The sequence below is a fragment of the Schistocerca nitens genome, chromosome 9 (assembly GCF_023898315.1).
Source record: "Schistocerca nitens isolate TAMUIC-IGC-003100 chromosome 9, iqSchNite1.1, whole genome shotgun sequence".
NCBI classification, from domain to species: domain Eukaryota; kingdom Metazoa; phylum Arthropoda; class Insecta; order Orthoptera; family Acrididae; genus Schistocerca; species Schistocerca nitens.
In genome coordinates this window covers 93,320,800-93,343,939 of record NC_064622.1, presented here as the reverse complement: position 1 = coordinate 93,343,939, position 23,140 = coordinate 93,320,800, and the positions used below count along the sequence as shown (strand labels likewise).

General features: G+C 43.6%; 1 protein-coding gene across 1 annotated transcript in view; it reads left to right on the top strand.

The window, feature by feature from the left end:
• LOC126203635 (dehydrogenase/reductase SDR family member 11-like) overlaps positions 1-23,140 on the top strand; it is a 255,985-nt gene that overhangs the window by 67,151 nt on the left and 165,694 nt on the right. The window lies entirely within an intron of this gene.

Genomic DNA, 23,140 nt, shown 5'->3' with positions numbered 1-23,140 from the left:
CACCCTACTCCACATTTCTTTACATATGGTACCTTGTAGCCATGCAGCAAAAGTCAGTAATCTTTCATCTTCATTGATATTATGTTTAGAAATTGGACCCTATCAGATGCCCATCTATAACTTAGCAAATGTGATTTATAAACACGTCATCAAGGAGGATGAGATTTAATGAGGGGGGGGGTTAATATGAATCGAAAATCAAACGAGATACTTCCATTTTTGTTATGGAAACAGTGGATTTATTGTCCTAATCAAACGTTGCATTTGTGAGGCAGGCCAAACATTAATCATCACAGGAATACGACTCTTCCTGGCCGAATAAAACTGCGTGCCAGATCAGGGTTCGAACCTGGGGTATTTGTCTTTCGCGAGCTAGTGATCTGCTGACAGATCTTTTAACGAAATCTTCTATTGACTTGAAACAAGAATTAATTGGAAGGTCTTCCAAGTGCTTAGGCATGATGCAACTGCCTTAGGAGGAGACGAGGAGGAAGAGATCTACTAGCTTCGCAGTTGTGTCCAACAGCGTAGGTGAGTGTCTCTGAGCAGCGAATGTGACGTGACAGATAATTAAGACAAATGTTCCCAGAAAACTCCAACCACGGATGACAGTATGGATAATAAATGTTGAATGGAGAAGCTAAAATTTGTTGTTTGCAAAAAATAATTGTTTAACAACTCGTGAGCTTCCAAGTGCAACTGCTCAAACAGCAAATACGGTAGTAAATGAGTCATTATTCATACGTCCTCCAAAATGAATGGTTGCAGTTCTGTGTTTCGGCTACGCTACACACTACAGGCCAACCAACGCATCCGTCACATGATGACGAGGTCCTATACTCCAAGGAGCGTAGAGGACGATGGAGGAGACCCGCACCGCCGTATTAGGCAAGGTCCTAGCGGAGATGGTTTGGCATTGTCTTCCTCCGACCGTAATGGGGATGTATGATGACGACGACGACGATGATGACGAAATAATACCTAGTAATCTCGAGGCAGGGAAAATATTTGACACGGCCGGGAGTCGACCACGGGACCACTCCGCAAGACAGAGCTAAGGGACATCGGTCACATAACCCTAAAAAAGCTGTGGAAAGTTCAAATAAACTCAGGCAGGAAGTAGCAGTGATAATTACGTTCACCAGTCAGTTTTTAAATTTTAACAAAATTGGAAAACTGAGTTTGTGTCACATGAAGTAACACAGGTTAATGAGAATCATTGAAATTACTGAGTCAGGACTTCAACGGACTATATCACATATCCGGATAAACTTCCAGAAAAATCAGAATAAATAGTTACTATAGCGCAAGTCGAGTTGCGGTTCCACAACTGCAAACTAAATTCGGAGATCAGATCGCACTCAGAAATAACTGCAGTAAGGTTGGCTAGATCACATAGTGTGAAACATTTAAAGCCCACACGATGAAAATAGTTCATTGCTTTCACTAGCGACACGTGCTAGTATGAGAAGTACACGACGCTATACTTAAAAACGTTTCGATTCACTCTACGTGCAACCTATTGCTGTTCATAAATGCTGTCCCAGATATCGAGCGTGCGCGCGCGCACTCACACTCACATTCGCGCGCTAGCGCGCTCGCGCACATGTTGTATACTCTGAGAAAACAATGACATGCAAGTCACATTTCCCAGAATTTTAAGCAACTGAAAGCAGTGAGTGCTTTTGCCATTTTCAGCTACTTTTTGTATGACTCTTAGGCAATATTGAAATAGCTGTAGTAATCATACCAAACATCCCCAAAATGAATACCATGCTTATTGAGAGAATAAACACACAGTATTCCACCATCGCATATGAAACATCGCTTAGTGCTGCTAAAACTGTGGGCTGTTGTGGCTATTTTGTCAAGTAGCTCATCCATTGTGACAGCCAGTGTTCCAACATCATTTGGCAACAACTAGGAGACTTACTGTTTTTGTAGTTGATACTGCTTACATATTAAAATATAACAATTGTAGACCGAAATATCATTGTTTTTTTTACAGTATACAGCGTATAAAGAATGAAGGCAAAATTAAAACTCCAGAAACATTCCGAATTATCTTTGGAACCACATTTTCTCGGTTTAACGTTTCTGCCCAGAAGAGTTATGTACAATCCATTGCCTTACATAAAAATACGAAACACCTTAATTTCTCCCTATTTCACGTGTCTGTCTACATGACTTATGCAGGATAATTTTTTTTTTTTGGACGACTACTCGCTTTTTGACTTCCGTTTTGGTTATGGTTCCTTCGTTCGGATATTCGCTATATTCATGTAGCACACAATAACATCCCACATTCTTGGGATTAGAGCGTAATATTTAATTATTTCACGTTTCTGTAGACACAATCATGCACAATTCATGGGATTTTTCAAAAATGACAAAGCTTTTTTCCTTTCGTTATATTCATGAAATAACCAGTAACATCCAAAATTTTTTGGATTACAGCTTAATAATTATTTCACGTTTCTTCCACATGCTTTCTGGACGATTCATCGGATTTAAAAAAAAATGACTGCAAGCGTTTCTTTTTTCTTTCGTTATGGTTCCGTCGTTCAGACATTCATTATGTTCAAGAAACAAACAATAACATCCAAAACTGTTAGGATTCCAGCTTCATAAGTAATTCAACTGGGCTGAACATATCACATTTAGCTTTCACGTTACCGTGCAACCTCTGTGGTACAACTGCAAAGATCGATACACGTACTCGTAAGTCGATTTAGGTGTTCTTACGTCACGATGACGTAACGTTGCGTCACTATGACGTAGGGCTCTCCGCAGTTAGCGTAAGATGAATGCTACACTCAGCTGTCACTCGCCGGTTCGGCCGCGCAAGCGCCTGTCGAAACAACCGGCGTGCGCGCACGGCCGTGTCTGGTTTTAAAATTTTTCGTCACAATTTCCGGGATGTACAGATCCAGAAGTGAAAATTTTGGTAGTAGGAAAGCAGGATTTCGCTAGGTAAAATGATAAAGCTCTGACCACGATTACAAAGTGTATAGAAAAGAGGGAAAGAGTGGAGGAAGCAATGCTGTGTGGGGATGTGGAGGAGCGAGTTAAATCCAACCGGAAGGGTATAGAAGATACTGATTTTCTGGGAAGACGAGGTACAAGTTACTGTGAGATAATATAGTGAGTGTAAAAATACAGTTGGAAGAAAGACGGGTGGTGGAAACGACGTATCAGATGCACTGAAAAGCTACAATATTGTGAACGTCGCGATGATCGGCTTTGTGAGCACGTGACGCTGTAACAAACGTATGTAAGTGGAGCAGACACGGACAGAGGATCGCCCTACCAAAGGGGCGGCCTGTAAATGGTGAAACCCACTGAGATAAGCAAATTTGATAAAGGGCAGACTATAATCATGCAGAGCCTGTGAAAGACTATTTCGAAAACGGCGAAGCTCGCAGAATGTTGACAAGATACTGTCGTGAGCATCTAGAGAAAGAGGTGGGAAGACAGTGAAACTATTACTAGGCGCTAAATGGTTGGACGTCCACAACTCTTCGCAGTACGTGGGATTTGGAGGCCTGTGTGCTCTGTGAAGTAGGATAAATGGTGGTCTCTGGTATTTCTGCCGAAAGAACGCAATTTTGTTGCAAGCACAAGTGTTTCGGAGCACATTGTTGAACATGGAGCTCTGTAGCAGACCACCCCTACATGTTGATTCGACATCGTCAGTTACAGTTGGAATGGGCACGGGACCATTGAGATTAGACAGTCCATCAATGGAAACGTGTCTGCCCTTCGGGTGAATAACATTCCTGTTACACTAGGTCGATGGTCGTCTCCACAAACGCCATCACCGAGGTGAACGGCGGCTCGAAACGTGCAGCGCGCCACGGACACATGCAGGTGGGTGCAATATTATGCTATGGGAGACATTCTCCTGCCATTGGTAGTAATCGAAGACAACTGCGAACTACGTGCAATCCTTCAAGCTTGATATCTTTCCCGACAGCGGTGGTATTTTCCAGCAGTATAACTGGCAGTGTCTCGGAGCAACAACCGTGAAACGGTAGTTAGGAGCATTTTAGTGAACTCAGCTTGATGTCTCGGCGACCAAATTTGCCCCATGTCAATCCTATGGAAGTCATCTACGTACGCATATCAGTGGACCGTTATTTACACGAATTATATTACGTGAGCGTAACATCGAAAGCCACATACCTCCACAAACCCACCAACAAACTGTCGGATCACTGATAGGCTGAATCAGTTACGCATTTCGTTCCAATGACGGACAAACAAGCTATTGAGCAGGTGGTCATAATGTTGCGGCTCATCGATGTAGATAAGACAGTGTGCTTTGTTTCATTCTTAGAGCAAAAAATGGGAGGGTCAGAATAAAGCTAGCAGGGTATTTAGGTGTGAGAAGTGATGGAATTTTGATTGTGCAGTGTATTGTATTATAATAGGATGCAGAAATTGTGTTGTCCGAAGAACGAAGTACCATGTCAAAGTTCATACCTCGGCCCAGATGCATCGACGAACGAGAAACGTCGGCGCAAGCATATCCTCGCCACCGATGCGGCTTGCTTAGTCAAGTCATAACGGAGAGCCGCTTTGCGCCAGTCAGCAATATCGCAAGAGTCGACTATCAGCCAACAGTGCGAGAGTCGCACTAGGTGTTCAAAGTGCAGCTACACACGGGGATCAAGTATGAGCTACAATCATCGAGCGGCAGCGAAACTTCATAGATACGGTAATGCGTTAATAGGGAACGGATTTACGCGGGAAAACAAATTACTTCCAATGTAGTACACCAGGTACAAATCAGGCGCTGTCCAAAGGATCACGGTATGACATCCACGCTCTCATCTGACAAGCTGTTAGGTGAATGAACAGTGTAAGTAGGCTGTTTAGGTTTTTATGGCGGTAACGCCACGTAGCGCTCTGTACGAAAATCACTGACTGTGCTGTGTGCAGTCCGTGGCTGGGCGACAAAAAAGCTTTCAAAGTAGGCATTCCGTTTGAAAAGCTACAAATCACACAACCAGAATTCTGGCCAGAAAACATAAAAGTACGTAGATTTCGTTTCCCAAGACGGTCAATAGAAGAGGGAGCAGAGCTCAACTAAACTAAGAAGAAAACCAGAAGAGCAAGAAATAAAAGCAGTCTTGTGGAATACAGAGGGAGTAAAAAGTGCTATTAACCTAACACCAACAGACATTCTGCAAAACTCCGATCTTGCAATTCTAACAAACCTTCCTGATAGACAGCTGGCAACATAATTTCTATAATTATCACCTAATGGCAAAGAAGGGAGAAAGAGGACGACCCATGGGAGGAATATCTATCCTACTGAAACCCTGGATGACGCCCACCGAAAAAATCATAAAACAAGAAAATAGTATGCTAACAAAAGCGGCAAACATAAGTATAGTTGCAGCCTATTTTAAACCGCACACAAATGCTGTAGAAATAATTGACGAAATAGTCACACTCATCAAACAATGCGACAGCAAACCCACCATTATTGCAGGCGATCTCAATTGCACAATAGACACAGAAAACTATAAAACAAAACTAGTCCTTGAAACCCTAGAATATGGTTTCACCCTACTTAACGATAGGCAGATACCTACATACATATGCCACAATGGGAAAAGCACCATTGATATCGCATTAACAAGGGGAGACATAGAAGGAAGTATTCAACCAATATGGCATGACTCCATTACTCTTATACGAAAGCACATTCCAATGAAGATATAAGTAAATATCGTCACGTCACCGCCAGCAAGAAAGACCCACCAAATCACACAAAGAAAAATTGATATAGAAAATTAACAAACGAGCAAGAACGATTAACAGAAATAGAAACTTTCATAGAGGAAGGAGACCTTGAAAAAGCAACAGACCAAATAGAAGACGTCCTAAAAAAACTCAGTGATACAAACAATCCCCAAAACAAGGACGGCCAAAAGATGGTTCGATGCTGAATGCTACAGCAAGAGGAACACTGTTCTACGAATCCTCCACAGACTAAGAAACCAGCATGACGAGGAAACATACAAACTGTACGCAGAAACGGAGAATCTACAAAAAACTAATAGCAGAGAAGAAAAAAGAATACATAGAAAGTGAGGCAAAAAGAAGCGGATGAAGCAGAGAAAGACCCATACATAGCAGCAAGACCAAGAAAAATGGCACATACACCAAATATAGACCTGAAGGAATGGGAAGACCACTTCAGTAAGATATTGAACAAACGAGGACTCAAAACACCCCCAAAGAAAGAGAGACAACATCAAACTAAGGAAGAAAACAATACATGGGAAACCCTAAATGAAGATGATGTGAAAGAAGTAATAAAAGCACTGAAGAACAAGAAAGCAGCAGGACCTGATAATATATATAATGAACATATAAAAGATGCAAAACAGGCCCTCCAACACATATGGACCAAACTGTTTAACAAATGCCTGGAACTTGGAAGAATTCCGACACAGTGGAGACACTCCACAATAAAAGTTCGGTACAAAGGTAGAGGAGACACAATGGACCCAAACAAGTACAGAGGCATAGCCCTGGAAAATACTCAATACAAGATGTTTTCAACGATAACACAAAAATTCCAAGCCTCTGTGGACAGTCATCTCCCAGAACGACAAATGGGTTTCAGATCTGGAAGATAAACTCTTACGGCAGTCAGGCTTCTTCTAAACAACATCGATGATGCGCTACAAAAGAAACAAATGTTCTACACAGTGGTCATAGACTTTACCAAAGCCTTTAACCTATTGGAAAGAGAGCTCATAGTCCGTAAACTGGAAAACACAATGGGAGAAGATAGCGTATGGGCAAGAATAATCAAATCAATCCTCGAATACAATTTAATTACAATATCAGACAACCTCTTTTTTTCGAACCCCATTCTGAAATCGAACGGAGTCTTACTGGGTGACCCAATGAGCCCTTTGCAGTACATTCTTGCCACTGAAGAAGTACTCCGAATTGGAGAAAATGAAGATGTGTATGTATATGCATACGCTAACGACATAGCCGTAGGTTCAACAGATATACAGAAGCTGCAGAGAATCATTGAGAAAATAGATGGTGCAGTGAACACAAACTACACATAAACATAACAAAGACAGAAATGGTAATTTTCAGAAAAGGAGGCAAAACACCCAAGAATGCGGAAATCAGTGTCAGAGGACAAAAAATAAAAATCTCATCAGACTTTAAATACCTAGGAGTGACATTGCAACCAACAGCCAAATGCTTCACAAAACATACAACAGAACGTGCAGCCCAAGCAATAATAGCAATACAGGACATTAAAAACATCCGCCTACTCAGTCTAGAAACGGCCATGAAATTATTCAACGCAAAAATCTTGCCAATCCTGGCCTATGGGATGGAGATTATATGGGACCACCTGACAGAAAAATCTAGAAACACTAGAAAAGGTAAAATCGACCTATATAAAAAGAGCACTAGGTCTCTCAAAGACAACAAGATCTAGACTAGTGTACCTGCTAGCGAGAGAGACATTCCTAATTGAAGACATCAGACTTCGATATATGATGCCACATACCAGAGCTTCCAGAAAGCAACTGAAGATCATGGAGGACAAACGAGAAAAAATATGGCCAGAGTTTTATGGCACCGAAGCAATGACGAACCGCTCATGGACAGCACCAAACTTCGAACAGCGACATGTTGTAACTAGACTTCCTACTCACGGCTTTCATCATCTAATCTGCAAAAACAAAACTTATCATGACCCAACCGCAACATGTGTATGTGAACTGTGTAACGAAGCCTGTGAACGATATCACATAGAACTGTGCACTAAAAGAGTGAAATCGATAAATGAATATGCAAAAATGTAAATGTAAAATGTTAAGCAAAGGAACTGTATATGGCTATTTGGCTGCAATTTTATTAAATTGTTGGAATATTCGCTATTGTAGTGTTGGGCTGTTGGATGTGAACAGCGCGTAGCGTTGTACAGTTCGAGGTGAGCCGCCGGCAGTGGTGGCTGTGGGGAGGGGGGGGGGGGGGAGAGAGAGAGAGAGAGAGAGAGAGAGAGAGAGAGAGAGAGAGAGTGTGAGTGTGTGTGTGTGTGTTCGATCTGGACGTGTGTCCGTCAGAAAAAGGAAATTTGTAAGACTGGATGTAATGAACTGTATATTTATACACTTTCGAACACTATTAAGGTAAATACATTGTTTGTTATCTACCAAAATCTTTCATTTGCTAAGTATGCCTATCAGTAGTTAGAATCTTTTATTTAGCTGGCAGTATTGGCGCTCGCTGTATTGCAGTAGTTCGAGTAACGAAGATTTTTGTAAGTGATTCATGAAAGGTATGGGTTATTGTTAGTCAAGGACATTATTTTGTAGGGATTATTGAAAGTCGGATTGCGTTGCGCTAAAAATATTGTGTGTCGGTTTAGTGATGATCAGAATAAATAAAGAGAGAACTGTTAGAGTATTTTCAGTTTTCAGCTGTCTGTATCAAATAAAGAGTTTTTTCAGCACTGTCATTCTTAAATTTATAAGGGGACGTTTCAACAGTGTGGTTACCGAGGAGACGGACAGTCCGCTGTTAGTGTAACTGTTTCATTCGAAGGGCAGCAATTAGTGCTGCGTTAGGCGAGTACCGCTGACTGAAGCATCTGATGAGAGACGCGATGTCATACGATGACGGCGACGAAATTTGAAAACACGGGTGAGTTTAGTGTGGTACCTGGAAGAGGAAGGAACCATTTGCCGGCTGAAGTTACTGTCGCGGTTGCTGTTGCTGTAAATGACCATACAGCACGTGCCCCGTGTAGTGCTTGTGCAGTGTCATGAGAACTTCCCACCGCATTGGGCAACAGCACGGAAAGGCCTGTCGTCTATTTTGCACTGCTACCTGCATAAGATCCAGGCTATGCAGCAACTGAAACCTCACTAGTCGCAGTAACCTTCTGAATTTGCTCTTCGGCTTCTGGAATTGGCGTCAGTTGATGACATGTAGTTCAGTAATATTCTTTGCAGTGACGATGCACATTTTACGTTACAGCGCGCAGTGAATATACAGAACTACCGAATTTGGGATATTTCTGTGAGCGTGTGGGTGCTATTCTGTCATTTTGCGCAACGGATTAATCTGAGATGCACCCTTTACCCTGAGGTTCCTGCATGATGCAATTTCCACCCCCACGCTACTACAGAAGTCAGACAGACGCTCCTAACGTTCTAAAGAGAAATGCCTGAAAAACTTTCTGGAGTCGTCCGCTGTACAAAAATGACACAAAAATTCACAAAATTTCTTACATAACTAGTGGGATACTTGGGTACTGGAGTAGTGCTAGTTAGTGTAAGAAAACCATGAAACTAATGAAAATTATTATTTTGCAAAAATTCTGAGAAATCACAATGGCACTTTTAGTTATGAACTGAAAAAGTTATTACTGGGTTCTTTTCGGAATGTGAAGTTACCTCTCAAGGATAGGATTCGCTAATGAAATTTCTATACAAAGTTTAAGATTGTTATTGACTTGGCAGAATGGTTGAGAGCCGCACCTACTCAACTTGAATAATTATCCGTTAGAATGTTGCTAGGTACGGTCGAGGCTGTCGCTTGTGAAATGCAGTGAAGTGTACTGTTGTGGAGGAAATATGGGGTTCGCAAGAGCTGTAGCGCACAATACCATAAGCTACAATGACTGCTGTCTGTGCCGCTCGCTGCTGACAAATAAGATAACTCTCGTTCTACCTGGATTGACCTTCGCCAATCAAACTCTCCCTATGCCTTGATGAAGTCAAGGACTCCTATTCGCCCCTAGTCTAACTACTGGCGTGGTACACCGGTCAGATAACCAGTCCACCACGATGCCACTCAAAAATTCGCTCGCAGGCGTTTTAACTCTGTCCGTTTACACCGCACGATAAGTGTGGTAGCCAACACAGTGAACAATGCTTAATCGTAAGGACTCAATATAGAGTCGCACTCCGATTCGCTTTCGACAGAGGTGCTCTCCCAGTGAAGTACTGAGGAGAGACTTGTTCCTCGCTCTTTGAGTACACGTATGAGTGCACACACTCTCGTTACGTGTTCTCACTCCAAGAGCAACACTGGAATGGCCCCTCTCAACGCCAGACGTGAAGGGGTATATCTTTCAGTCTCTTCCGTTACTCCTTCAGCTCAAGGTGTCAGGAATATCGTCTGCCAATCAGCATTGCTCTTCTAAAACGGGAGAATGACGTTTCATTTAAGGCCACCAACCCGGAAATCTGTAGCATCGGTGTTTGGCGTTTGCTGTCTCCCTGTAGAAACCTCTGAAACTGTGTGCTATGTTTGTAAAGAATGTGTAGGCTGGGCGCTCTCACACAATGTAGCGGAATTTGCTTTTAAGCCGAATACGGGGTCGTTCTCCCTTTCACTCGGGCAAATGCTGTATGCTCTACGGGTGGTCGCCGGCCGACGTAGATAAGTTGACTCGTCCTCTGAAGGAACCGGCCTCCTGGCGTGCAGTTTGCCTCTCCTGAACTAAAAGCTTTTGTGACTGTCGTGTCTTGAATGTGTGTGTGTACGCCAGCGTCGAGTATTTCAACCTCGGTGCACGTTTACATGAATTCATACAACATTGACTTTATCTTATCGAGTTTGGAGTCGAATGAAGCGTCTTGATGTGCGGAATATGATTGTGAGGGCGGAATATGTTAGCAATGAAGGTCAGGAGACCACAACGTCTTACATTGTTAAACTGCGTGTTGTGCACAAAGAGCCATTGTGGCTCACAAGCTTCTTTGTTGGGCCACTCTTCTTTGAAGAGAAGAAACCAAATGGCCTGTCAGGTGTACCGTGACGTCTGCACGTTACTCTGCTTTGGAAGAGCACAACTGTTGCGAAACCACTGTTTTCATGTCACTCGCCCAGTGAAAGCTGCTCTAATGTAACCTTCCACGGATGGGTTGTCGCCTGAGGTTTTCCAGACGCATGGCCTGCGAGATCACCTGATCTGAATCCATGTGACTTTTGACTCTGGGGATGCCTAAAGGCTGTGTTTACCAGGGACACACTTGGCCTGTGCCTGAAAGGAACTCGTTGCTCAGATTCCACTGGAACTGCTGCGAGCAACTGTTTTATGGATGCAGCGTTTCGTCGGTGTTCCCATTGCTCCTATTGAACACACTGTGTCAATAATAAAAATAACATTATGCCTTTCTCACTTGTTTGACCTTCTTTGCCCATGTCCGGTTCCTAACCCATTACATATGAAAATCTTTCTACACGTCTTTCTTGCATTCACAGCGCAAGATTTGCTCCTGGTGACCACAAAGGGAACTAATTTGTTTTCCTGCATGAATCGGTTTCGCGTGAACGCATTAGAATATCTAACTTGTTTCGTTGCCGTAGATCTCAACCCACAATGGACCTCTGTGAGTAGGTGCACTTTAATTGTAAGCACCTGGTATCAGAACTATAAAACAAATGAGTTTTCCTTCGTGGGAGGGGGGGGGGGGGGGGGGTTGCGCATGGTGATAGAATTTTTTGAAATACATTTCCGCGATTTGACTGTTAACAATTAAGTAAAATGGTGCAAATTTCTTTATAAAAAATGTAGCAAAATTTATAGTCAATTCTACTTCAAGAGAAGAGAGAATTATCCTGTTCTATATCAAGTGGTAAGTGTCCAGTGACATTAGTAAATACACACATGACATTTCTGAGGACATGGAGTGTTGCAATGTATTTCCTCTTGTTGACGTTTTATTAAAGTGGTTTAGTATTTTGCGTATGTTTAGCACCAACTCGGCATCTTCCAGAAATAAATCTAAGAAGCCACCAAAGCGCCGACCATTGATTTTCGGGCTTCACAATGGAAAGAGGGGTGCAGATTATAATAATAAAGGATTCTGAAAGAATGATAGACTTTTGGTAAACCAGACTTTTAAGTGATATTTATGTATGATGAAGAATTAGATGATAGGTCATAGATTTTGATAGTAATCTATTTTACTACTACTATATAAAGGTAAGATGATTAATGTTGTTACCAAAAATCGCAAAAAGTTCTTTGATTTACTTCACAGTTTATGATGCTCTAATGAACACGCAGATTGACATAGGCTTTATGTAGTTTAATCAACAATGTACAGCTTTTCTATTAAAATCAACTGCGACGAAGGATGTGCTGTTTTGGGAAAATGTGCGGTTTAGTTTTCTTTTACGCAGTCGGTTTTAACTAAGGCAGCAGGGTAATTAAGCCTTAGACAAATTGTTTTTCCCACATACGGAGGATGTTCCAAAAAAACAGACAAGCTTGAAGGACATGTTCCTTACAAAAAAAAAAAAAAAAAAAAAAAAAAAAAAAAAAAAAACTAGACCTGAGCACTTGTTCATCTTCGCTAGTGTTAAACACAACACTTCCATTGAACGAGTGCTTATAGCTCTTAACGTACACAGTTTAGAGCACATGTTTGCTAGACGTTTTGCTGTAAGGGACCTTTTATGTTATTTCTCCTTCCACATGATTTTAAACCAAAGTTCTCTACACAAGTTTGCTGTTTCGGTTTGTCTCTCGCAATCTGTTTTAACAGGAAAGTCGTAATTATGGTTTATTGGCTTATGATTAGAATACCACTACAGAATCTGAATCATCCAAACCTTCGTAATCCTAACCGTTCACAGATTATAAAACTATATGAAGTACTCTCACTGAAGCTGCTATCTTCACGGTTCCAGCTACTGTAGACGTCTCTCTCATACCTCATCCCAGTCTATTTAGCTGATCAATTTAAGAAACTTTAGTTCCCAAACTATGTTTACTTTGCAGTAAAAACAAACAAAACTCTCATATTTTACAGTTACGATGCATTACCGGTTTCGCTAGCGAACAAGTAAAATCAGCGTCTCTGCCCAATTAGTATAGTACTTTGAGGGAGAGACTAACTGTTAGTAGTCCACTCTATAACTTTTCCGAAGCTTGTAAGAGTAGATCTGATGAGGCTTCAGGATGTCTGAAGGTAAATTGATTATCTCAATCGACTCCGGGTGACGTTAAGGATGGCAGGCAGCGTCAGGCACTAGAGGTGGTGCAAAAGCTATTATCTGAATATGCCTGCAGTATGAAAGATACAAGAATAGTGGACAGTGTATGGACAGAACTATGGACATGGTTGTAAAACGGTGGGACATGGTAGGTTGTTGGATAGAAAGGCTGAGTGTCAGGCGGGGGCACGAGTCACTGAAGTTTTAAGAGACAGAAGTCCCACCCGGTCATTCGGATTCGTTTGAAATAAAATGACACTCGTCGGCAATTTTTTCTGTTTTTTTTTTGTTATGGTTTTAGGGTGCAAAACTGCTACGGTCATTAGCGCCCGGTCTGTGACTTAGATAAAGGCAAAAAAAAAAAAAAAAAAAAAACTGGAAACCAGCAGCAATGGGAACAAACTCAAGAAACTAGGGAAACTAAAACCAGAGGGAAAGCTTAAAAAACCACTATAGAAGGGGGGTTGTTTGCCCCAAAAAGAGCTTCAAATGACTGACGTCATCTCACTGGCACTAATAAACTCGAGAACGCGATCGGCTGAGCGCGTGTCATCTGCTAAAATGGAGTAAAATAGGGGCACTCAGGAAAAGGTGTCTCACCGTCCACAGCTGAGAGCAGTGGGGACAGAGTGGGAGAGGATCGCCACTTAAAAGATGGCGATGGCTAAAAAGACAGTGCCCTATCCGGAGACTAGTTAAAATTACCTCCTCCCGACGACGAGTTCGGGAGGAAGAGGTCCTAGCACAGGGAAGAGCTTTCACGTCCCGCAATTTATTATTGGGAAGTGTCGACCAATGTGCGTGCCATAAAATAGCAACACGACGACATAAAACACTCCGCAGATCGGCGAAGGGAATCATGCGAATAGCTGGCTGCAGAAGAGAGATTGTAGCCTTGGCCGCTATATCTGCCGCCTCATTTCCACAGATACCAACATGTCCTGGGATCCAGAGGAACGCCACAGAGACGCCCCCCAAGTGGAGCAAGTGGAGGCAGTCCTGAATCCGGTGGACCAGAGGGTGGACAGGGTAGAGAGCTGAGCAAATATGAGCAGATAACATATTGTATCCGCTGATGACGACGGATGTATTGGACACTCTGGAGAACAGCGTAAAGCTCCGCAGTAAAAACCGAACACTGGTCGGGAAGCCGAAATCGATTGGGGGTGTCGCCAACAATTTAGGCACTACCAACTCCAAACGATGTTTTTGAGCCATCAGTGTAAATAACTGTGGCATCCTTCATTTGTGCGCATAGAGCAGCAAATGCCCGACGATAAACATGAGAAGGGATACCATCCTAGGGAAACTGACAAATATCGCGGAGCAGGCAGGTCCGGGGCCGGAGCCAAGGCGGTGCTGTACCCCAAGTTGTCAAGAAAGTTTTAGGAAAGTGGAAGGAAAGAGAATGGAGCAGTTGACGGAAGCGGAAGCGGACTCCCGGTGGTAGTAGGGAGGAAGGGCGGCCTCCATACCCTAAATACAAGGAGGCGTCGAAAAAAAAAAAAGTCATGGGCCGGATTTGCAGGCATGGAAGACAGCATAACGACTCAGAAGGACAGCTCGCCGATTGGACAGCGGAGGTTCAGCAGTCTCAGCATAATGGCCTTCCACAGGGCTGGGGTAAAAAGCTCCAGACACTAAACATGGACAGAGTCGAGACGCCGAAGAACAGACGGCTGAGCAGAGGAGTAAACTATGCTTCCATAGTCCAATTTCGAACGCACTAAGGCGCGATAGAGGCGGAGAAGGACTACTCGGTCCGCTCCCCAGGAGGTACCATTCAGGACACGGAGGGTGTTGAGGGATCGCAGACAGTGAGCCGAAAGATAGGAAATGTGGGAGGACCAGCAAACATAAGACCCAAGAATTTAGCGACGTCCGAAAACGGAAGGTTGACAGGTCCTAGATGTAAGGAAGGTGGAAGGAACTCCGTACGACGCCAAAAAGTAACACAAACGGTCTTACTGGGAGAAAAGCGGAAGCCGGTTTCGATGCTCCAAGAGTGGAGGCGATCGAGACATCTTTGAAGAGATCGATCAAGAAGGCTGGTCCGTTGAGAGCTGTAGTAGATCTCAAAATCGTCCACAAAGAGGGAGCCCGACACATCAGGAAGGAGACAATCCATAATTGGATTGATGGCAATGGCAAACAGGACAACACTTAGCACGGAGCCCTTGGGTACCTCGTTTTCTTGGGAGAAAGTACGGGAGAGAGTAGTGTTCACCCGCACTTTAAATGTGCGCTCTGCCATAAATTCACGAGGAAAAAGGGGCAGCCGACCTCGAAAGCCCCAAGAGAACACTGTGCGGAGGATTCCTGTACTCGAACGGGTATCGTATGCTCTCGCCAAATCAAAAAATATTGCTACTGTTTGGCGTTTCCTGAGAAAATTGTTCATGAGAGCAACAAGATGGTCAACTGCAGAACGATGCTTTCCGAAACCGCATTGGGCAGGTGTTAAAAGACTTCATGACTCCAACCACCAGGCTAAACGGCAATTCACCATACGCTCCAAAACCTTACATACACTACTCGTGAGAGAAGTGGGGCGATAGCTAGAGGGGAGATGATTGTCCTTTCCAGGTTTCGGAACAGGAACGACGATAGCTTCCCGCCATCGTCTGGGGAAAGTACTGTCGGTCCAAATTCGATTATAAAGGCGAAGGAGGTAACGCAGACTATGGTATGATAAATGCAGCAACATTTGGATGTGGATACTATCCGGTCCTGGGGCGGAAGAGCGAGAAGAAGAGAGTGCGTGTTGGAGTTCCCGCATAGAGAAAACAGTATTATAGCTTTCGCTTTTTTGAGAGGAGAAAGCTAGAGGTCGCACTTCCGCTGCACGTTTCGTCGGGAGAAAATCTGGTGGGTAATTTGAAGAGCTCGAAATCTCAGCAAAGTGTTGACCCAGTGAGTAAGAAATTGGGAAGGGGTCCACTAATTTATCATGCGCGACAATGAGCCCAGAGACTGGGGAGAAACAAGGTGCGCCAGATAATCGTAGAATCCGACTCCAGACTTCCGAGGAGGAAGTGGTTAAATGAGCTAGTAAAGAAGTCCCAGCTTGCCTTCTTGCTATCGCGGATGACGCGACGGCACCGCGCACGGAACTGCTTAGAGCGGATACAGTTGGCCAAAGTAGGATGGTGGCGGAAAACGCGAAGAGCACGTCGCCGCTCACGTATTGCGTCTCGGCATGCCTCGTTCCACCAAGGAACTGGGGGGCGCCAGGGCAATTTGGAGGTGCGAGGTATTGAACGTTCCGCAGCTGTAAGAATAACTTCTGTAATATGAGTGACCTCATCGTCGACGATAGGAAAGTGACGGTCATGGAATGTCGCTAGAGACGAAAAGTGTGTCCAATCGGCTTTGGCAAACTTCCAGCGTCTCGGGCGCATATATGGCAGTTGTGGCTGCAATCTAAGGACACATGGAATGTGGTCACTGGAGTGTGTATCCGCAAGAGCGAACCATTCGAAGCGCCGAGCTAGCGGAACAGTACCGACCGAAAGGTCCAAATGAGAGAAATTTGTCGTGGAGGCAGACAAAAATATAGGGTCCCCAGTGTTGACGCAAACAAGATCCACTTGGTGGAAGACGTCTATCAATAGTGAGCCGCGCGGACAAGGAGGCGGAGATCCCCATAGCGGGTGGTGGGCATCGAAGTCCCCAACCAGCAAATAGGGAGGAGGAAGCTGACCAAGAAGATGAAGGAGATCAGCTCTTGCCATTGGTGTGGACGATGGAATGTATACAGTACAAAGAGAGAAGGTGTATCGAGAAAGGGAAAGACGGACAGCAACAGCTTGGAAGGAACTGTTTAAGGGGATTGGGTGATAATGGACAGTATCATGGAGAAGAATCATCAGTCCTCCATGTGCTGGAGTGTCTTCAACAGAGGGGAGATCAAATCGGAGTGACTGAAAATGGGGGAAAACAAAGCGATCGTGGGGACGCAGCTTTGTTTCCTGAAGACAGAAGATGACGGCGAGTAGGATCGTAAGAGGATCGACAATTCATCCAGATTGGCTCGAATGCCGCGGATATTCCAATGGATAATGGACATTGGGCAGACAGGAAAGGGAAGAATGTGACCAAGGTTGCCGTCAACTCAACGACTGCTCAGACGTTGCGACCTACAGCGTGGAACGGCTATCAGCTGAAGGCAGAAGATCCTCATCCACAGGTTGTCCGGGAGCAGCTCCTGCCACCAGCGATCGGCCGGTTGATCGGCCGCCAGCAGTGCACCTCAGCGACACAGAAGACGGCCAAGGGCGGTTACCGCCAGGTGGCACTGTAGGTGAGACACACCGTGGCGGAGAAGGAGGGGAACTGGGTTTCTTATTAGCCTTCTTGGAAACTGGACGTTGAGATGGAGGAGGAACCGATGGTTGTGAAGCTGGGGTACGTAAAAAATCTTCACGAGTATGCTCTTTTTTCGAACTCCGGGTGTCTGATTTTGGGGCTCGTGATTTAGCAGAACCCAATGAAGGGTGAGCCATAGAGTGAGCAGGTGAGAGTGGGGGCGTTGAATGGGCGATCTTTGCGCTGGCCGATCTGACGACAGTGGCACTAAGGGTGAGATCACAACTCTGCGTGGCTGCCTCCTTTGTAGGCCGAGGAGAGGCAAGGACAGTGCTGTATTTACCTGTGTGAGGCACAGTGGGCTTTCGGCTGGCGAATAACTTTCGAGCAGCAAAGGTCGACACCTTTTCCTTCACTCTGATTTCCTGAATGAGCCATCCGTCTTTAAAAATGGGGAAATCTCGAGAGGAAGCAGCGTGGTCACCCATATAGTTGATGCAACGAGGGGATGGAGGTGGACAAGCACCCTCATGGGCATCCTTGCCACACGTAACGCATTTGTCCGGATTGGAACGGGACTGGCTGGTGTGATTGAACCGCTGACACCGATAGCAACGTGTAGGGTTTGGGATGTAAGGGCGAACGGAAATTATCTCATAGGCTGCTGTTATGTTCGATGGAAGTTGAACTTTGTCAAATGTCAAGAAGACAGTTCGGGCTGGAACGATGTTCTTGTTAACCCTTTTCATGACTCGATGAACAGCCGTTACGCCCTGGTTAGACAGGTAGTTTTGAATTTCCTCGTCGGACAATCCGTCGATTGCAGCAGGAAACAGTTTTATGCAATCTGCTGACACGTATACTGCCGCTGTTTCTTAAACAGCTTTCCCGGGTTGGACCAGATTATACGTCGCTGCAAGGCGGGCAATGAGTATAAGGAACAAAATAATAAGGCGAATAAATTTGAACGTTTGTAGGGGAGGATGTACTTGACGTATGCTGTGGTTGCGGTGTTCAGCCACATGTATGTTACGTTCTCCATGTGACGAGGGCGGGACAACGGAAAAATACGTGTCCATGGAGTGCGGGGAATATGTAGTTGACAAAACGCCAGTCATCAGTAATTCTTGAAGGTATCGAGTACAATGAAAATTCATTCTTAGCTGAAGGTGTTAGATGAATGTGGATATTGACGAGCGGGTAGAGGGTGTAGAATTCCTGTCAGTGAGTCACCGGCATGATTTCCAGTACTTGCAGCTCTCTGCCACTATCCAACTGGGAACTAACTACGTATGGCGTCCCACAAGAATAGATACAGGAGCTGAGAGATACTGAACCGAACTGGTGGAATCAGAAAGGTTTCGACGCTACTATGAGCGTCGTCTTCAGAATTAGACTAACTGTTCTAAAACATATGAAGAATATAATACATTAATAAAATTAAAGTTTGTACTGACTGTAAAAAGATGCAGTACTTAAAAGTCACATACTAAAAAAGATCTAAGCCGGAAAGGCGACGTCATGAATAGTTGTAAGTAAGATGGCGAGCCGCTAAGGGCTGCTCGTACTTTAGTGAACAAGGGTTGCAACAAGACTGAGGTGCCCACGTTGGAAAGTGTGGGCAAAAAACATGGTGTTGCTACGAGCGCCATCTAGTAGCCGCAGAAACAACTAGGCTACTGTACATTCAAAATTAGACGCATGAAATTGTGATGCAGCTGATTCAGGCATAACGTAAGCACTAATATATGATGACGTTACATATTTATCTGCTTTAAACTGAGATACATTTTGGAACGTAAAAAAAAGCGTTAGTTATGACATACAAGAAAACAGCAAAGATGTAACAGGAAAACATTATTTCGGTAAATTGCATGAGGAAATCTGAATCAACGATCAAGCAATGGCTTTATACAGTCGAAAAAGTTTTTATTTCGCAGCTGCGGCCGTTCGTTGAGAATGAGCCCATCATGACGAGAGAGATGTTTGAAAATCTCCAATTCCTCTAAAACATCTAACCTACGACCCTTCTTTTCGGTATGCAGAATACTGTTATTGCCTATGGCTTTAGGCACGTGTCCAGTAATTAAGAAATGATCGGCAAAGGATGAATTTAGGGGACTGGTGCCGTTCTTTCCCAAAAGATGTTCTTTATATCTGATGGTGAAAGTACGTCCACTTTACCCTATATAATAGGAGGAGCAGGTGTCGCAGATGATCTTATAAACGCCAGAACTTTCTGTAGGGGAGCGAATGGATTTCAAATTATGAATGGAGTTTCTCTTTAGGTTATTATTAGTAGGGAAGGCAACATTGCAGTTGTATTTTTTGCGAAGCATGCGCTGAATCTGATAGGAAATGGGTCCTATGAAAGGAATAGAAAAACCTTTTTTTTTTTTTTTGGTTAATTTCAGTGCATGAGGTTCTTGCAGTTTTCTTTTTTAGGATATCGTCCACTATGTTAGGCGTATATTCATTATTGACTGCTATGGTTTTAAGTAAATTAAACTTTTCTGTTGAAAGTGGTATAGAGGTGGCTCGGTGGACGGCAGAGTGAAAAAAGGCCATTTTTTGAGACTGTGGATGAAAAGAGGAAGCAAGTACGGTTTGGTCAGTGTACGTTTCTTTTCGAAAAATATTGAAAGTGATGTTATTGTCTTCTATTGTACTCGTATAATGCTATACATTGTTGGCCTTTCTCTGCACCTCATGAATGAAGTCAGGTGATACGCAGTGATATGTACAATTATATGTGTCATATATAGTTAACGTGTTTTAGATATGTTTCGATCTCACTGTTACAGGTGAGTACATTTACTATTTCAAACTGTCTTTTTTATCAGGAATGTGAACAATCCGGAATCCTGCAGACCCGGTACGAACTGGCTTACGCTCCCCCATATGGGTTATAGGTGTAAGGAAAAAGGCTCAAAACCTCGCCCGGAGCCTTCGGATTGTTGACATTCAGTCTCTCTCTTTTCATTACTTATGCTGATAATATGTCCATTGAATATATATATATATATATATATATATATATATATATATATATATATATATATATATATAATGTGTGTGTGTGTAAGGTGCTCCATTGATCGTGACCGAAAACTACCAAGTCCGAAACTTGTCTAGCTTAAAGGGGGAAACCAGATGGCGCTATGGTTGGCCCACTAGGTGACGCTGCCATACGTGAAACGGATATAACTACGTTTTTTAAAATAGGAACCCCCATTTTTTATTACATATTCGAGTAGTACGTAAAGAAATATGAATGTTTTAGTTGGACCACTTTTTTCGCTTTGTGATAGAAGGCGCAGTAATAGTTACAAAGATATGGCTCACAATTTTAGACCAACAGTTGGTAACAGGTAGGTTTTTTAAATTAAAATACAGAAGGTAGTACGTTTGAACATTTTATTTCGGTTGTTCCAATGTGATACATGTACCTTTGTGAACTTATCAATGCTGCAAATACCGCATTAATGCAATAAATGCTCAAAACGATGTCCGTCAACCTCAATGCATTTGGCAATACGTGTAACGACATTCCTCTCAACACCGACGTTTTTGAGATTCTCGCTCTCGCGCAGTTTGTCTGCTAGTGATGTACGGATTAGCCGCGACAGCAGCTAAAACACCTACTTGGGCATCATCATTTGTTGCAGGTGGTGGCTGAAGTTTCACATGTGGCTGAACACTTCCTGTTTCCTTAAATAACGTAACTATCCGGCGAACGGTCCGGCCACTTGGACGATGTCGTCCAGGATACGGAGCAGCTTTTACAGCACACGCCCGTTGGGCATTTTGATCACAATAGCCATATATCCACACGATATCGACCTTTTCCGCAATTTGTAAACGGTCCATTCTAACACAGGTAATGTATCACTAAGCAAATACCGTCCTCACTGTCGGAATGTTACGTGATACCACGTACTTATACGTTTGTGACTATTACCGTGCCATCAATCACAAAGCGAAAAAAGTGGTCCAACTAAAACATACATATTTCTATACGTACTGCACGAATATGTAATAAAAATGGGGGTTCCTATTTAAAAAAAAAAAACGCAGTTGATATCCGTTTGACCTATAGCAGCGCCATCTAGCGGGCCAACTATAGCGCCATCTGTTTTTCCCCTTCAAGCTAGACGAGTTTCGTTCTTTGTAGTTTTTTCGTTTGATGCTTATTTCGTGAGATATTTGGCCCGGTCACGATCAATGGGCCACCCTGTATATATATATTACGTACATTCCAAAGTTTCATCAAGGTAAGAGCCATCGATGCTGGTGTAGAGGTTGAGATGTCGGCGAGTTGTTGCTGCGCGCCGACCGAAGCGTGTACGGCAGCCTACCGCTAACAGCGACATTTCGTTGACCTGCGCCGTGACGTCAGCGCAGACAGGTGACAATCAGTCGCCAGGCGCCGCGCATCAGCTGTGCAGTCAGGCATGTCTGTCGGCCGCTCGCCTCGTGTACAACATGAAAACATTCGACGGAGCATCAGTTCATCTGCAGAACAGGACAAATACACATATCGAAGGTGCTGAAAGAAATGTTATTAGTCTTCAAGCACTCCCCAGACATTCATGTATACTGTTTTTGTTTGCACTGATATAATGTACGATCGTACGAGATCCACTTCTTTAAATAAGTTTATGGCTCGGACTCATACAGTTCACCATTTTAACTTAATCACTGTTTTTTTGTTAATTGTCCACTACTCAGCACTACACACTGTCACTGATGCGAATGTTCATGCGAGTACGTAGCTGTGACATTTTCTCACTTCGCTATGTTGGCCCTGCCTCGCTTCTAGCGTGCGTTTGTTGGCCCCGGGATCCGCAGTTTGCTGTGCACCACCCGTAGCGTCCCTTCACAGTCCACTGAGAATATTCCGGTCATCGGAAGTTTATCTTGTCCACAGAAACGTTTCTTCACACTGTAAATGGCCGTACTGTTTTGCATATTTAATTATGTATTTTGCGGAAGGCACCACCATGTATGCTGTTAACTGTATTTTCCTTAACTCGCTGTATTTGAACAACAGTTATACGCTGCGAAACACTGTCAACAATCATTGTTTTAGCACACAGTTTAATGTTCACTTTTTAAATCGCATTCCAATTAACGATTCACTTCATCCGTATTGCACTATCTAAGCGTCCGGATAGTCTCACTTATAAATTGGAACATATTAGCACGTATTAATTGAGCTACATAACAAATATGGCTTTCAAATTACACAGTAATATTCCATCCATTAGCTAAATCAGAGTTACTTCCAGATACGACTTTTCACTCTGTATCAAGTGATTGATTTAGCTAGCACCTCTTATTTTAAAGTTTCGACCAATTGGTCTTCCTGGACTCGTGAGTTCAAAAAATGGCTCTGAGCACTGTGGGACTTAACATCTGATGTCATCAGTCCCCTTGAACTTAGAACTACTTAAACCTAACTAACCTAAGGACATCACACACATCCATGCCCAAGGCAGGATTCGAACCTGCTACCGCAGCGGTCGCGCGGTTCCAGACTGAAGCCCCTAGAATCGCTCGGCCACACCGGCCGGCTACTCGTGAGTTCAGTAGGTTTTTACATGGAGCATGTATAGCTATTAAACACTGATTCATTTCTTTTTATTGTTATTGCGCTTGCAGTTGCCTTGCTTGTCCGGGTGCAACTGCAAGCGCTTCCAAGCTCGAATCTAAAACTCGTATGCAGATATTAATTATCTGTCATATCTTCAGTTATTATACTGTTTAGAGAATAAATCCTCAGATTTCTCGCATTCTGTTAATGGTTTTCGGCTAGTAA